This window comes from Schistocerca nitens, chromosome 7 (genome assembly GCF_023898315.1).
Source record: "Schistocerca nitens isolate TAMUIC-IGC-003100 chromosome 7, iqSchNite1.1, whole genome shotgun sequence".
Lineage (NCBI taxonomy): Eukaryota > Metazoa > Arthropoda > Insecta > Orthoptera > Acrididae > Schistocerca > Schistocerca nitens.
The window spans coordinates 530,727,400-530,744,897 of NC_064620.1; positions in this window are offsets into that span (position 1 = coordinate 530,727,400).

The following is a 17,498-nucleotide window of genomic DNA, read 5'->3' on the forward strand; positions in this document are numbered from 1 at the left end:
GGAAAATGTGCTGGCCAGGGCAGCAGTCGAACATTTTCTGTATCCAGAAAGGCCCGTACACGACCTGCAACATGCAGTTGTGCATTATCCTGCTGAAATGTAGGGTTTCGCAGGGATCGAATGAAGGGTAGAGCCACGGGACGTAACACATCTGAAATGTAACGTCGACTGTTCAAAGTGCCGTCAATGCGAACAAGAGGTGACCGAGACGTGTAACCAATGGCACCCCATACCATCACGCCGGGTGATACGCCAGTATGACGACGAATACACGCTTCCAATGTGCGTTCACCGCGATGTCGCCAAACACGGAACCACCGATTCCTTATTTTGCTAACAGTCATTGGATCTCGGCCGAAGCGAGAGGCAATGTCGCGATACGATAAACCGCAATCGCGATAGGCTACAATCCGACCCTTATCAAAGTCGGAAACGTGATGGTACGCATTTCTCCTCCTTACACGAGGCATCACAACAACGTTTCACCAGGCAACGGCGGTCAACTGCTATATGTGTATGAGAAATCGGTTGGAAAATTTCCTCATGTCAGCACGTTTTAGGTGTCGCCACCGGCGCCAGCCTTGTGTGAATGCTCTAAAAACCAAATCATTTGCATATCACAGCATCTTCTTCCTGTCGGTTAAATTTCGCGTCTGTAGCACGTTATCTTCGTGGTGTAGCAAGTTTAATAGCCAGTAGTGTAAAACTATTAATGTTGTATAGCATTCAGAGAACGCAGCATCCTTTAGGAACCCTATAGGAGACGAGTGGGCAAGCCCAACACACAGGGTGCCTCACAGCAGATTATTAACGAAGGTACAAGCATATGGAATAAGTTTACAGATATGTCAGCTGCTTGAAGACTTCTTAAGTAATAGAAACCAGTAAGTTGTCCTTGACGGCGAATGTTCATCACTGACATGGGCATCGTCAGGAGTGCCCCAGGGAAGTATGATAGAGCCGCTGTTGTTCCCTGTATACGTAAATGATTTGGCTGACTGGGTGGGCAGCAGTCTATGGTTGCTTGCTGATGATGCTGCGGTTCTAGGCGCTACAGTCTGTAACCGCGCGACCGCTACGGTCGCAAGTTCGAATCCTGCCTCGGGCATGGATGTGTGTGATGTCCTTAGGTTAGTTAGGTTTAATTAGTTCTAAGTTCTAGGGGACTGATAACCTTAGAAGTTAAGTCCCATAGTGCTCAGAGCCATGTGAACCATTGATGATGCTGCGCTATACGGTAATGTGTCGAAGTTGAGTGGCTGTAGGAAGATACAAGATGACTTAGAGTGGCAGCTAGCTCGAAATATGGAAAGATGTAAGATAATGGGTATGAGTAGGAAGAAAAAACCTGTAATGTTCGGTTACAGTGTTACTAGTGCCCTGCCGCGCCTGATTAGTCGAGCGGTCTTAGAGCGCTGCAGTCATGGGCTGTGCGGCTGGTCCCGGCGGAGGTTCGAGTCTTCCCTCGGGCATGAGTGTGTGTGTTTTTCCTTAGGATAATTTAGGTTAAAGTAGTGTGTAACCTTAGGGACTGATGACCTTAGCAGTTAAGTCCCAGAAGATTTCACATACATCTGAACATCTGTACCGGCCGATTATTAATTCTTGCGTACTGTCAAGTACAGCTTAACTAACAATTTTTCTTGGTGTGCATTTTATATTTTGATGGCCATTGAGCAGCTATATTTCCTATTTAGTCAGGAGTATGGCATGCGTTCCTTTGTGTATCTTGTAGTCAAGGCACACACTTGTAGGGCACACACACCACGTTTACGGATCCGAAATAATTTCATGTGCTGATTGGATGTTCCTGCTACAGGAGGAACTTATTGTAATTACTATTTCTTTTCAAAAATTGTCTGTCCATCAATCTTACCAGTAACCAAGTATTTAAGGCTCTGTTTAAAGTGTGTTACCTTATTCCTTTAGTGCATTTAAAACGCCTTTGATAGTTGTAATTGGTCAGTTCAAGCTAGAACCTAAACAATAATTGTTTTTTAAATACGTTTTAATATTAATTTCAATTGACGGTTGGTTCGGAGTGCTTTGTTTGAACTATGTTAAATTAACTGCTCTATGTCTTTTAAATGATTGTGCCATATTGTCTTTGTGCAGACCTCTGGAAAATACAAGTAATTATTGTATTCCACTATACTGGAACCCAGTATCTATCGCTTCGCTGCGCCATGCTGTTGCCACCATGGTAAATATCCTCTACCAATGTGTTGACTCCTTTTTGGTTGCACACTAAAAGTGGTGCAAGCATTAGAGCAACACTATAGTCTTCTGCAGTATGCATTGGAGTGTATATATAAGTGCTGACAATGAGGAGCGGATCACAACAACATTACGATTTTCGGTTTAGGAAATCCACAAAACATACATGAATACGTTCATGATAGCCTAGAGCTTAATGTTTCATGTGGCCTAATGCACGATGGGGAGATAACCTCATTTTTGTTCACAGAGAAATCCATTACGGGAAATATTTACATGGACTTGAATGAAATTTTCACTTTGCAGTGGAGTACGCGCTGGTATGAATCATCCTGGCAGACTAAAGCTGTGTGCCGGACCGAGACCAAACACCCGACTCCGTGTCTCGGCCCGGTACACCATTTTAATCTGCCAGGAAGTTTCTCTTTACCTGGACTTGTTCGATCATTTCCTGCTGCCATAGATCCAAAAGCTGCAGCCATTCATCATCCTCCGTCATGGTGGTGCACCATGACAATAGAGTCTGAACGTGCAGAACGTGCTGAACGATACATTTTCTGAGCAGTAGATGGGTCCTGAAGGTTCCATCACTTGGTCCCCGGGTTCTCCCAATGCCACGTCATTAGACTGCTTTTTATGGAGTTCCCAACACACCACGGTACGACCACTCATCGCAGTCATTCAAACGACATAGATATACGGTTGCCACTTCATAACATTTAACTTCCTCGTGTTGAGTAATAAGAGGCGATCTGTAATATTCAGCTTGAAGAAAGGCAACCTCTCAGTCAAGATCGCATTTGTGAAACCGTTATTTACGATGACTGGGTTCGGTTAAAAAAGAGTTTCTATCATCTGATCTGCGAACAGTGTACATAAAGTAGAAACACAGTACATCATGAAAACAAGTTTTCACGTCGTTAACATAATACTAGATTGCATTATTATAACACATGCCTCAGTACAGGTTAATACATTTGCCCAGTTTGAGCTATAAGGGTGCTCCATACCTTAATTAACTGGATAGTTGAAGTAAGATGCATTGGTCAACGTTAAAACCAGTATATACAATATGTTCAAAGTTAAAACCAGTATGAGGTTTTCACTCTGGAAACATTCCCTAGGCTGTGGCTAAGCCATGTCTCCGCAATATCCTTTCTTTCAGGAGCGCTAGTTCTGCAAGGTTCGCAGGAGAGCTTCTGTAAAGTTTGGAAGGTAGGAGACGAGGTACTGGCAGAAGTAAAGCTGTGAGGGCGGGGCGTGAGTCGTGCTCGGGTGGCTCAGATGTTAGAGCACTTGCCTGCTAAAGGCAAAGATCCCGAATTCGAGTCTCGGTCCGGCACATAGTTATAATCTGCCAGGAAGTTTCGTTAAAACTAGTATTTACAAAATATTTCTGCAAGAGCACCCGTCCTATATTACAGATCACATGGTATATCACTGACGCAAGAGCGCCGCTGAAATGACATGCAGCGAGAGTTACTAGAGACCATGTCAAAATTTAGTGCCGCTAGAGGTCGCTTGTGTATTCATGTCATCGTCACACTGAAATATAAATATATAATTTTAATTAAAAAGTAATAACTGATGTCCAGTTATAAAATTATTTACACTGAAACGCCAGGGACACTGCTATAGGCATGCGTATTCAAATACAGAGATATGTAAACAGGCAGAATACGGCACTCTGACCAGCAACGGTACTGCTGCTGCAATGGCAGGTTATCAAGACTTCAGTGAGTTTGAACGCAGCACCAGCGATGGCACACAAAATCTCCGTGGTAACGATGAAATGGGGATTTTTCCGTACGACCATTTCACGAGAGCACCGTGAATATCAGGAATCCGGTAATACACCACATGTGTGACATCGCTGTGGCCGGAAAAATATCCTGCAAGAGGGAAACAACGACGACTGAAGGGAATCGTTCAATGTGACGGAAGTGTAGCCCCTCCGCAAATTGCTGCAGATTTCAATGCTGGGCCATCAACAAGTGTCAGTGTACGAACCACGCAACGAAACATCATCAATATGGGCTTCTTGTATCCTTGATGACTGCACGACACAAAGCTTTACGCCTCGGCTAAGCCCGTCAATACCGACTTTGGAATGTTCATGACTGGAAACGTGTTGTCTGGTCGGAGGAGTCTCGTTTGAAATTGTATTGAGCGAATGGACGTGTACGGTATGGAGACATCCTCACGAATCCATCGAATCTGCATGTCAACAGTGGACTGTTAAAGCTGGTGGAGGCTCTGTAATGGTGTGGGATGTGCGCAGTTGGAGTGATATGAGACCCCTGATACGTCTAGGTACGACTCTGACTGGTGACACGTACGTAAGCATCCTGTCTGATAACCTGCTTCAATTCATGTCCATTGTGCATTTCGAATTCATATCCATTGTGCATTCCGAAGCACCTGGGCAATTCCAACAGGAGAATGCGACACCCCACACGTCCAACATTGCTACACAGTGGCTCGAGGAACACTCTTCCGAGTTTAAACACTTCCACTGGCCACCTAACTCCTCAAACATGAACATTACTGAGCATATTTGGGATTCCTTGCAACGTTCTCTTCAGAAGAGATCTCCAACCCGTCATACTCTTACGGATTTATGGATATCCCTGCAGGATTCATGGTGTCAGTTCCCTGTGGCACTACATCAGACATTAGTCGAGCCCATGTCACGTCGTGTTGCGGCACTTCTGCGTGCACGCAGAGGCCCAACACGATATTAGACAGGTATAAGAGTTTCTTCGGCTCTTCAGTGTAAAAGAATTTCTAAAAATAGAAGGAAATACATAACTATATGGAAGTAAAACAGTAAACTGAAAAAGATGTCATTAGGACTCCAACGTAAGTCGTATTTCAGAATCCTGTCTTTGTACAACGTCAGATATAAGACAGATTAATCGTACAGTAAATTTTATTGACAAAATGTTTGCACTATTTAAGGATGAAATAGAGAGAAAGCTCGTGTGTCCATGTCACCTTTAATTGCCAATACGAATACTAATTGCAATAAAAATTTGATAACTGATATGCAATTATAAACTTATTTTGGTAGCAGGTAGAAGCTAAAATATTTTCTAAAAACATAAAGGACATACGTAACCATATGAGGTATATCAAAAAATACAGTACGTTGTTAAAACTACAGCATAAGTGATACTCCAAAATTCTGCATTTGTACACATCCGAGACAAGAAAAATAATCGACCTGTAACATTCATTGTTGATACCCGACAACAAGACTGCGCTGTACAGAGCCTCATATGTAGGTTGTTATGTAGGTGACGAAGAGGAAGTCCTACATTAAGCAATTTTAACGTCACTATTCCCGGCACACACCTGCGATGGCAGACATATCCTAGGAGGTCATGAGAGCAACAGCGCCTGCTAGATATACGACATGATTTGAAGCCGGAGGTCTACGTATGATTTTGGACTCTCAACAACCGCTACAATGGGAAAATCTCCTGATATCAAGGATCGCATGTACATAACCCCACCCAAATGACACTGCTATATTTCGTGCACGAATCGATGAAACAATAACAACTTTTAATGCTACGTTGCTTACCCTTACATAGCCAGAGCTCGCATATCACCTTGATGCTCTGCGTGCGACAAACAGGGCATAATAGAAGAAACTTTTAGAGGTGCAAAAATCACGTTGCTCTATCTCTAATAATTTCCAAGTTACGATGTCTTTGAAATGATAGCGGTACTGTATGGAGACCTTACATGTTGGTGGCAGTAGGATTCTGCTGTCCGCAAACGCCGGTTACCTATACTACTTAATGGAGCATTCTCTATTACTTGCGTGTTGGTCGAACCTACCGATAACAAATCCAGCAAAAAGGCTCAGAACTGCTTCGGTGTCTTCCTTTAATGTGACCCGATGAGGATCGAAAACACTCCAGCAATTCTCTAGAATCGACAGCGAAAGTTACGAAAAAACTAAAGGCATTAAGTGATAAGGCACGGGGGGATGATAGTGAATTCATAGAAAGGTTTGTAGTTGAAACAACAGTGATTCAACAACAGTATTACCTACAAAATAACTCGCAATTTTCAAATATAGAAAATATTTTCTGTGTCACAGCAAAAGAGAACAAGTGGAAAACTTAGAATAATCAGCTACTGTCTGTAGCTTACAGGTTATTCAACAAAATCATTACCAAAGGCGAAGGAAATAAAAACATAGGTTTTTAATCACGCGTACAAAGCCAGCTGCCCTTAGCTGCATGTGCTTGTCATTTGGAAATCGCCAGTCCAATTACAAAGTGGCGTTATAAGTACAGGGCTATTACAAATGATTGAAGCGATTTCATAAATTCACTGTAGCTCCATTCATTGACATATGGTCACGACACACTACAGATACGTAGAAAAACTCAGAAAGTTTTGTTCGGCTGAAGCCGCACTTCAGGTTTCTCCCGCCAGAGCGCTCGAGAGCGCAGTGAGACAAAATGGCGACAGGAACCGAGAAAGCGTATGTTGTGCTTGAAATGCACTCACATCATTCAGTCATAACAGCGCAATGACACTTCAGGACGAAGTTCAACAAAGATCCACCAACTGCTAACTCCATTCGGCGATGATATGCGCAGTTTAAAGCTTCTGGATGACTCTGTAAGGGGAAAACCGATGGATCGGTCGTGGTGGAGATCATGATCAGCAATTCATGTCATGGCCTCCACGCTCTCCCGACTTAACCCCATGCGATTTCTTTCTGTGGGGTTATGTGAAAGATTCACTGTTTAAACCTCCTCTACCAAGAAACGTGCCAGAACTGCGAGCTCGCATCAACGATGCTTTCGAACTCATTGATGGGGACATCCTGCGCCGAGTGTGGGAGGAACTTGATTATCGGCTTGATGTCTGCCGAATCACTAAAGGGGCACATATCGAACATTTGTGAATGCCTAAAAAAACTTTTTGAGTTTTTGTATGTGTGTGCAAAGCATTGTGAAAATATCTCAAATAATAAAGTTATTGTAGAGCTCTGAAATCGCTTCAATCATTTGTAATAACCCTGTATGAATTACCAATTTTCATTGGGATTTATGAATTTGGAAAAAGTATTTCATTCTATTTCAACAAACTATGTGTTAATAGCCCTCAAGAAAGAGAGCACTGAAGTAAAATATACTGTCGGAAATAATCTTTAAATGAACACCTAGACCAAACATCACTAAACCGATACTCCAGTATTTGCATGCTTGTGAGATACATAGACTAAATTTCATCCTTACGCGGTTTAATTTTTAATACTCTCAGTAAAGAAAAAAAAAACCACTCCTAGACACTCAGCTTGTGATGTGAGGTTACTGGCGCAGCAAGACGTACATTCCGACGTTGATCGTTAGGGTAGTGCCAAGGAGCACGCAGGCTCTCTTAGTAATGTGGTGTAAGGCCGTCGCCTTGACTAGAGATTATACTGAAAAATAGGGTTTCGTAGCCAAACACTGGGAAATAATATCCTGAATAAACCCAATCAGCTTTGAGAAAAATTATTAATCACCCCTCGTATTCCTCTAGGATAATGCAATGTCTGGATTATGATGGGACGTATACTTGCGTACATGACTCCAACAAGCAGTATTCATGACCTGACACAGATCGCTTCTCGGGAACCCCAGGAAATTCCTCAAGCATACAGGCAGATTCTTTCCATAACATATCGAATAAAAGACTGTATTCGAGCCCTTGCGGTCCACATCTCATGCTGATATTGATCGAATCTGATAGCGAGTTTAATCGCTTAAGCCCCTTTTACAATGTACGTGTGCAATAACGTTGACGAACGTCGGACTTTTTCTTCTTGATGTAACACTTTCCATTTTCGTCAGTTCGTACTTGTACAATGCAGGATATTTTTCTTATTTACACGTGGTAGTATTATATCAGCACGTATGCAGACACAAAAATCTCTCATATTTCCTTGTTAGAGAGCTTCGCATTTCTCTGATAATTTGGTCTACATTTAATCCGATTTTCTACTTAAGCTGCTTCCGTATCTTTGTAGCAAGAGATGACTTCCTTCAATTCTTCGAAAAGCTGATAGCCTCTAATGGAGTTCACATCAATTCGTATCAACGATACGGAGAAAATCTCGTGACTAAGTCTGTGGCACACACATGCTGAGAACGTTAAGAATAAAAGATTAGCCGGCCGCTGTGGCCCAGCCGTTCTAGGCGCTTCAGTCCGCAACCACGCTGCTACTACGGTCGCAGGTTCGAATCCAGCCTCAGACATGGATGTGTGTGTTATCCCTAGGTTTAAGTAGTCGTAAATCTAGGGGACTGATCACCTCAGATGTTAATTCCTATAGTGCTTTAGGGCCATTTTGAGTTAAAGGTTAATGCGGGTGCAGCGTGTAGTACGTCTTTGAACGACTGAAGACAGCTTCCACAAACATCTAGCTTAATATCTCTAAATAAATACTGAAACACATGGTTCATAGCGATAAATTGATACTATTGTTAATAAAGTGACAGAAAAGTAATGACATATTCGTTGATGGCTGAAAACAAAAAGCTGATTTATGAAATACAATGCATCATAAATAAAACAGTGTACAACAGAGATTGAATAACTAACCTCAACACCGATTTCGAGAGATAATTCAGTTTGATTGTGACGCTTCGGAACAGTCGGTAGCAACAGTGGATGTAAGGTGCTGACCTAACCAACACTATTTTCTTGATAGTTATCTAAATGGCGTGGCGAAAATAATCAAGGGATTAAATAAGGCAGCAATATTAAATAAAGACAAGCTTTTAATTCACTCTTATAACACAGACAACACGGTACATGCTAAACTATCGTGTATGATACCAAAATAATTTAGTCCATTCCACACAAGACATAAGGCTACAATTGTTACATCATTCGAATGTTCAGTGGCTAGTGTATGAACCATAATTGTTATTGTTGTTGTGGTCTTATGACTGAAAGGTGGAATGTTACAGCTCTCCGCACTGATCTATCCTGTCAAGCCCTCTTCATCTCAGAATAATTACCGCAAACTACCTCCAAAGAAACCTACTTACCGTATTCAAATCCTGTTTCCCTTTACAACTTTAACCCTCGTCACCCCCTCTCCCCCCCCCCCCCCCCCTCCGCCGCCTTCTCGCCAACTTCGCTCCATTACCACACTGACTCAAACTGACAACTCCTTCATGCGTCAGAATCCCTCCTTATAATCAAGCTGAGTCTCAAATTTCTTTTTCCCGTGATTCGTTTTAGTTCCGTTTCATTAGTTCTTCGATCTACCCCTCTAATCTTCAGAATTCTTCAGTGGCAACATATTTCAAAATCTTCTATTCTGTTTTTGTCTGAACTGATTGTCGTCAACTTTTGAATTCCACGTAAGGATACAGTCCAGGCAGACACTTTCAGAAAAAAGCTTTCCAACATTAATATTTCTGTTCGATAATTACAAGTTTCTCTTTTACAGAAGTGCTTTTCGTGCTATAACCAGACTGCATTTTTATCGCCTCCACTTCGGCCATTATCAGTTATTAAGCAGCCCAAATAGGAAACTTCATCCTCTACTTTTAGTGTCTCATTTCGTAGTCCACGTCCTTCCGCATCAGGTGTTTGGTTCATTCTGACTACATTTTATAACCTTTTACAAGGCACTATCCATTCCATTCAGCTTCTATTCCAAGTCCTTTGCTGTCTCTGACAGACTTACAATGTCATCGGAAATGGGGCTATTTCACCTGTATCATATATCTTAGACAACTGGCAGAATAGATTTGTTAGGGCTTCCAAGGAATTCATTAATTCTTAGGGAAAGTCATCTACTCTAAGTGCCTGATTTAGACTTTGGTTTTTCAGTGCTGGTACATTCTTCTCACAATATCACGTCTCTCAATTCATCTACTTCCTCTTCCGTTTCTACAGTATTACCTTCAGCTCCATGTCCCATATATAGCCCTTCTACATGTTCCTTCCAACTTTCAGATTTTCCTCCTTTGCTTAGCACTAGCTTGCCATTTGATGTTTTTAACATTCATGTAGCTGCTTTCCTTTTCTCCAAAGGTCTCTTTAATTTTCCTACAGGCTCCATCTGTTTTTCCTCTAATTAAGAATATTTCTACATCCCAGCATTTCTCGTCTAACCGTTTCGACTTTGTCATTTTGTACTTCCTGTCAGCCTCTTTTCTTAGACGTCTGTATTCGCTTTTTTCCTGCTGCATGTGTTGCATTTAATGACTAGCATCACCTAATGCCTGTGTAGATGCAGCGAATAGGTAAAACCTCCTCAGTACTTCATGTGCTCTTTTGCCGAGTATAGATTGTGTTTATTATATAGGGTGCTTGCTGAAATGGAACCAGATACCTGCTGTGGGAACCTTGGCAGAAATGTATGTAAGGATTTCAAATTAAAGACCTTTCAGCCGTCTAGTTTCCAACCTTATTTTATTTGGGAACCAGTTTCAGTGTTTTATTATACCATATTCAGGCCCCTGACAGACGTGTGGGAAGATTCTACTTCGGTTGTGATCAAAACGGGGGCCAGCAGTTCTGGTATTACTAAATTTTTGCTATAGCGATCACTTCAGCCATCATATATGGCAGATGATGGCTGAAGTGATCGCCTATAGCACATATCTACTAATAAAAGTACTGCAGACCTCTGTTTCGATCACAATCGAGGTAGACTCTTCCCATACGTCGGTCAGGGACCTGAAGATGGCGTTGTAAAACGCTGAAACTGGTTAACAAATAAAATAAGGTAGGAAACTAGAGGACTGAAAGGTCTTTAATGTGAAATCCTGTATCGAACAGCCGAGTCCCGCAACCATCTCTAAAAAGATGGACATACATAGAAATTTATTTAAGTTCATTCCCTGATGCTAGTACAGGTAATTCTCGAAGCATGCCGTCTATGGCACGCAGGTATCTGGCTCTGAAAACCTGTCTTTCACACAGTTTCAACTTCCCACTCATATTCAAAGCTCTTATATGCCCATGTAACTAGTATGGAGAATATACAAATCCTGGTATTTCAGTGATAGCTTTACCACTTATCCTTTCGTACATAAAGCTGAGAGGAGATCAAAAAGCATGCGACATATCTACGTCATACGATGTTTTGCTTAACTTTCTATTCATCGACAAAAGTTCGAATAAGTGTTACGTCTGCCAACACTGATCTAGTCTCAGGTCATTCATGATCGACTGTTGTGTTTTATAGTATACTCTATTAGACAATGACGCATGTCGTCCTAATTTATTCCTTTTATTACGTGACTGTACAGTCGTCGACATAAACATTAGAATGGGTTCGATGATTCATAACTGAGTCGAAACATCTTGAGTAAGTAACACTAAAAACGTAAATAAAGAGTTCATTACAAAGACAGCTGAAATCAAAAATCTATATTTTTTTAAGAGAACGATGAATCGTTGAAAATTACTATTAATTAAACTGCTTCTGTTACTTCCTGGGCATATCTACAACATTACTATGACATTCTCATAACTTCTCTGTCAGCATAGCCACGTGGTAAATCTTTTCTAAGTACTTTTCTTACTGACACAAGCTATCTTTGTCAGATTGTTTAACTGGGCTAAGGAGGACTAATATATATTATCATTATACATTATAAACCTCAAGGTAGGTTAAAAAAACACAGAAAAAAAATATTCCGTTACATTAAAATGCTTAGAACTGAACATTTCACATTACATTTTTATTCATTTATTCTCTACATTGTTAATACACTTTCAAGGACACAATGCAGTTCGTCATTTCAACAAGACACAAGAAAGAGTCTTTACACAAATGAAGACATTGTAAGCGGAGAAAACCATTCATCAATGATTAAAATGATTATATGGATGAAGCTAACCGTGGAAGACACACAAGCAAGCGAAAGAGAGGTATAATACCCTACAATACACTCTTAGGAGGAAAAAAAAAAAACACACCACGAGGGAATCATACGACTGGGACGGTATTCGGTAGATGTGATGTACATGCACAAACAAACAAATGACTACAATTTCCCAGAAATTTGATGATTTGTTCAAGAGAAAGAGCTTCACAAATTGTGCAAGTGAATAAACCGTTGGTCCATCCCTGACACTTATGCAAGAATCTATGCGGCTTGCCATTGATTGCTACAGCTGTTGGAAGTCCTCCTGAAGGATATCGTCCCATATTCCACATAACTGGCGCCTTAGATCGTCCAAATCCGAACTGGTTAGAGAGACCTGCACACAACGCTCCAAGCGATATCAATCGGATAGAGTCCCGGCGATCTTGTTTGGCAAGCATGAAGACAAGCAGTAGGAACTTTCACTGTGTTCGAGCGGGCATTATGTTGCTGAAACGTAAGTCTAGGTTGGTTTCTCGTGACGGGTTAGAATATCGTCGTCGTACCGCTGTGATGTAAGGGTGTCGAGGATGACAGCCAAAGAGGTTCAGCTATGAACACACTATCAGTCCTAGTTCTCGGGCTGTATGCCGCGCGACAGTCTCATTGGTGTCCCACCGCTGAGAGGAGCGTCTCCGCATACGTCATAGGCCCGGAATCTCTGAGTGGTTTGGTCTGATTAGTGTCGCTTCGAACTGAGCCCTGATTACCAGCGAAGACTTGTCTGTAGACGCCCTGGACAACCATGGCATACGAACCCGAATGTAGCCCGTCATACGGCCTGACAACCAGAAATCCATTGGTTCCCATCCACGTCACTCTTACTGCACAGCGGTACGTCGCCAATATACTACGTCCCGTTTTCTTGCCCTTCATAGCAACGCCTACTCTAGAATCAGATTTTTACTCTGCAGCGGAGTGTGCGGTGATATGAAACTTCCTGGCAGGTTAAAACTGTGTGCCGGACCGAGACTCGAACTCGGGACCTTTGCCTTTCGCGGGGAAGTGCTCTACCATCTGAGCTACCCGAGCACGACTCACGCCCCGTCCTCATAACTTTACTTCCGCCAGTACCTCGTCTCCTACTTTCCAAACTTCACAGAAGCTCTCCTGCTCGCGGTAGGAAAGTAGGAGACGAGGTATTGGCGGAAGTAAAGCTGTGAGGACGGGGCGTCAGCCGTCCTTAGATAACTCAGATGGTAGAGCACTTGCCCGTGAAAGGCAAAGGTCCTGATTTCGAGTATCGGTCCGGCACACAGTTTTAATCTCCCAGAAAGTGTCAACGCATACGCAGCTTACATTTCAGCAAAAAAATGTCCGCCGCAGACGGCGAGGGTTTCTACCGGTTGTCTTCATGCTTACCGAACGCTGCCTTGGTCAAAGAAAGAGCTGGATCTCTCTTCAACTGAGAATGTTTGGAGCATAGGGTCCTCCAAACAGCTCGGGATTTTAACGCAATTTGGCACGATATCCCTCAGGACATCATCTAACAACTCTGTCAGTCAGTGCCAAGCTGAATAACTGCTTGCCTAAGGGCAGGAGATAGACCAAGGCGTTGTGCAACTGCTCAATTCACAAAGCTCTTCTTCTTGTACCAATCATCCAGTTTTTCTGAAACTGTAGTCATTAGTTTGTCTATATATGTACGTACATCACATCTTCCGATCTCCGTCCCATTCGAATAATTCTTTCGTGGTGCGTCGTTTCTTGTTTGTTTCAGAGTGTAAAACAAAAATATTAAAAAATAATAGCTTCTTTGTCTAATGGTGAAAAGGGAGATAGGGAAGGGAGATAAGCAATTTTTATTGTCTAGAATAGAGCATACAGTCACCAGTAATTATTTTGCAATTGTTTTTGCCTACTTTTGCCCAAATAAACAGATACTCGTCTGCATTGAGCCTCTTCTTTCTTCTTGTAGAAAAAGTAAACGGCTTGTCTGGCACCAACGGGAACCTTAGCTAGTAGACCTGTACTCTCATCAATACTCCACGTCTTCCAAGCCAAAATGTTTGCATCAGAGAAAGCTTCAAGGCCACCATAATCTTCATGGTTCCCCCATACAACAGTCAAGGTCAGCCATGCACTGCCTCCAAACACAGTAATGGTGAATGTGTCACGTTTCTCGGGTAAGCCATCCTAGTTCGGCTAACGGCGTTGTCGAGGAGGGTGAAGATGAGAAAACATTTCTAGGGCAATATCTTGCCGTAGCATGGGAAATTGTCACTAATAGGCAGAATAATCAACAATTTCGACAGTTTGATTTAGGACACAACCAAAGCTGCAAAATCCAGTTTAGTTTCGTGTCACCTGAACCCATTTCCAGATTATCCTAGAAACAACGTGGTATATTCCGTAACAGCTTGACTGTGACATACTTGCTTAACATGGTTGGCACTCTTTTACGAAATATACCATTTTGTTTGTTTGGATGACCTGAGAACGGCTTCAGGTAATCGGAAACTACTCATCAATTAAATAAAACAATTGAATCTTGGAACACTGGATGTTTTGTACATCAAACTGGTTAACACGTGTTGCTGTCCCGTTATTACCACATAATGCTGGAAATCTAAGATAGACAGCATGATGATACACAAAACAACGGAAACCAATGGATTAGAGACACGTAATTTATATCCACATGTGGCATGTAACTGGAAAAGAGTAATGATGAGCTCTCCATTGCCAAAAGATTCCGGAATATTTCTCAATTACGATCTCCGGAAGGGTCTACCAGTGGGAAAGTAATTGTCAAAGAATTTAAAAGCCAATCCCAGGGTAACAGTCTACGTTTCGGAGCGTGGAGAGTCAGAAGTTTCAACGTAATAGAGAAGCCAGAAAATCTGAAGAGGGAAATACACTGGCCCAATCTAGGTGTAGTCTGGGTCAAAGAAGATAAGGATTTTTGGACAGACCAGTAGGGTAATATTAGCAACAGCAGAAAATGGTATAACTGGAGTAAGACCAGCCATAAATAGGGCTGCAGGGCAGAGAGTGAGCTATTGCGAACAATTCACTGATAAGATTTGGGACTTAGGAAACCCGGGGTGTAGAAAATCCCCTGTCAATGTGGGAAAGCTTACGTTGGCCGTTCTATTCGCACAGTGAATGACTGGTGTGTGGAACATCGCCGTCACACGAGGCTACACCAGCCGGAAAAAACGGCCGTAGCGGAACATTGCCTAAATGAGGCACACAAAATGAAATTTTGAGGAAACTGTTGTGATTGCCAACATTTCCGGTTTTAGGAATAGTGTCTATAAAGAGGCGATTGAAATTAGGTTGGCTGATAATTTAATCAACAAATGGTTCAAATGGCTCTGAGCATTATGGGACTCAACTGCTGTGGTCATAAGTCCCCTAGAACTCAGAACTACTTTAACTAACCTAAGGACATCACACACATCCATGCCCGAGGCAGGATTCGAACCTGCGACCGTAGCAGTCGCACAATTTAATCAACAGAGACAATGGGTTTCCTCTTAGCAAAACGTGGAATCCTGTATTATCTCGCATCAAAACTGAACGTTCTTCGGTGCGGCCTTGATTGCGGTATATCGTTGCCAGCAGTGTTTCACTAAGGGCGGCGCCACCTCCCTGTTTTGGAAGCCACAAACCGTGATGGGCGGCGCATGCGCCGTGTACTGAACGGTGGCCTATATAGGACGTCGAATTGCAATCTTGCGTCAGTTCTCAGCGGACTCACCAGCAGAAGCAGCATTTCCTGAAGATGGCGAACAGCTGGATCGCCGAAATATCGAGTCAAGTTGATTTTAGGATCCGGCAGCAAACCCGAAGAGACTTTCAAGACTTATTACGCCGGGAAAGCCTACGTAGTCACATCAAGTACCTCTACGGGGAGGAGGCTGTGAAACTTGTACAGATGTTAGATACACTTCGGAGGAAGAAAGGAAAGCTGTTGAGAACACTCGCCTTTTTGCTGTGATGCCATGACGAAGGTATTATTCCTAATTTCGCCAGATTTATTCATTTTATTAATAGTAAGAGAGCTAATAGGATTAAGGAACGTGCAAGCCAAGCACTTTTAAGAGAACGCATCCGTTTTACCCGTAGACAGCTGGATATTGTTTCCAAAGATTTATTTTATTTACATTTGAACTTGTCATCGCAGTTTTCAAGGGATGTTTGGCAGTGGGTTGATGATTCCACGTGGGCGCTATCAGATTGGACACATAGGAGCGCCGTTACCAGACAATCCTCGAAATTTGAACGGCTTCTTTCTCGTTCTACAGCATCAGAAGTGGATAAACGTCGGCGTACTGTGACTAATCTCTCAGTGTCGATATTGGAGAAAGGTTTAAATTTTTCGCCAACTCCCAAGAGACTTCCTATCACAGAGTTCATATGCTCTGTAGAACAAGCAGTACACAGCCTACCCGAGGATCAAGCAGAGGAAATAAGGCAAGAAGTGTCACACACATTACGTCGGGCTCGACCACCGCGGGATAAAATCTCTTCCGCAGAGAGAGCAGCCATTCGTTCCCTTAAGAATGATGACGAAGTAGTAGTTTTACCAGCTGCAAAGGGGAATGCCACGGTTGTAATGACGCGGGATGATTATCTCCTAAAAATGGATTTACTTCTTAACGACCCGGCGTACAGAAGACTATCTAATGACCCCACAGAAAGGATCAAACGTAAGACACTTCCACTGTTGAAAAAGAGTTCGTTGTCAGATGATTTACGTACGAAACTTCATCCTGGTGCTGCCGCTCCGCCTAGGTTGTATGCTCTGCCTAAGTTGCATAAGGAGGGGGTTGCTCTACGCCCTATTGTTAGTAATTTGGGTGCACCGACTTATAACCTGGCAAAGTATTTATCATCTGCTCTCAGTCCATTTGTTGGCAAATGTGAACACCATATATCCAGTTCGGTGGATTTTATTCGACGATTGGGATCTTTGAAGTTGAGTCCTTCAGATCTGTTAGTGAGTTTCGATGTGGTATCCCTATTTACACGAGTTCCTCTGGAAGAGTCCCTTAGTTTGATCAGTGAAAACCTGGATGAAGAGCTGGTGAAGCTTTGTCGTCATGTGCTGACCTCACCGTATTTTTTATTTAACGGTAACATTTTTGAATAGAATGACGGAGTGACTATGGGTAGTCCTTTGTCACCCATAGTCGCCAATTTATTTATGGAGCACTTCGAGGCCATGGCACTGAGGACTTCAGCTTTGCAACCAACGTGCTTCTGGAGATACGTGGACGATACCTTCTTCGTATGGCCGCATGGACGTGATGCTCTTAACAGATTTTTGGACCACTTCAACTGTCTTCATCCCCGTATCAAATTTACTACGGAGGTTGAAAATGATGGGCTCCTTCCTTTCTTAGACGTAATGGTTTATAAAAA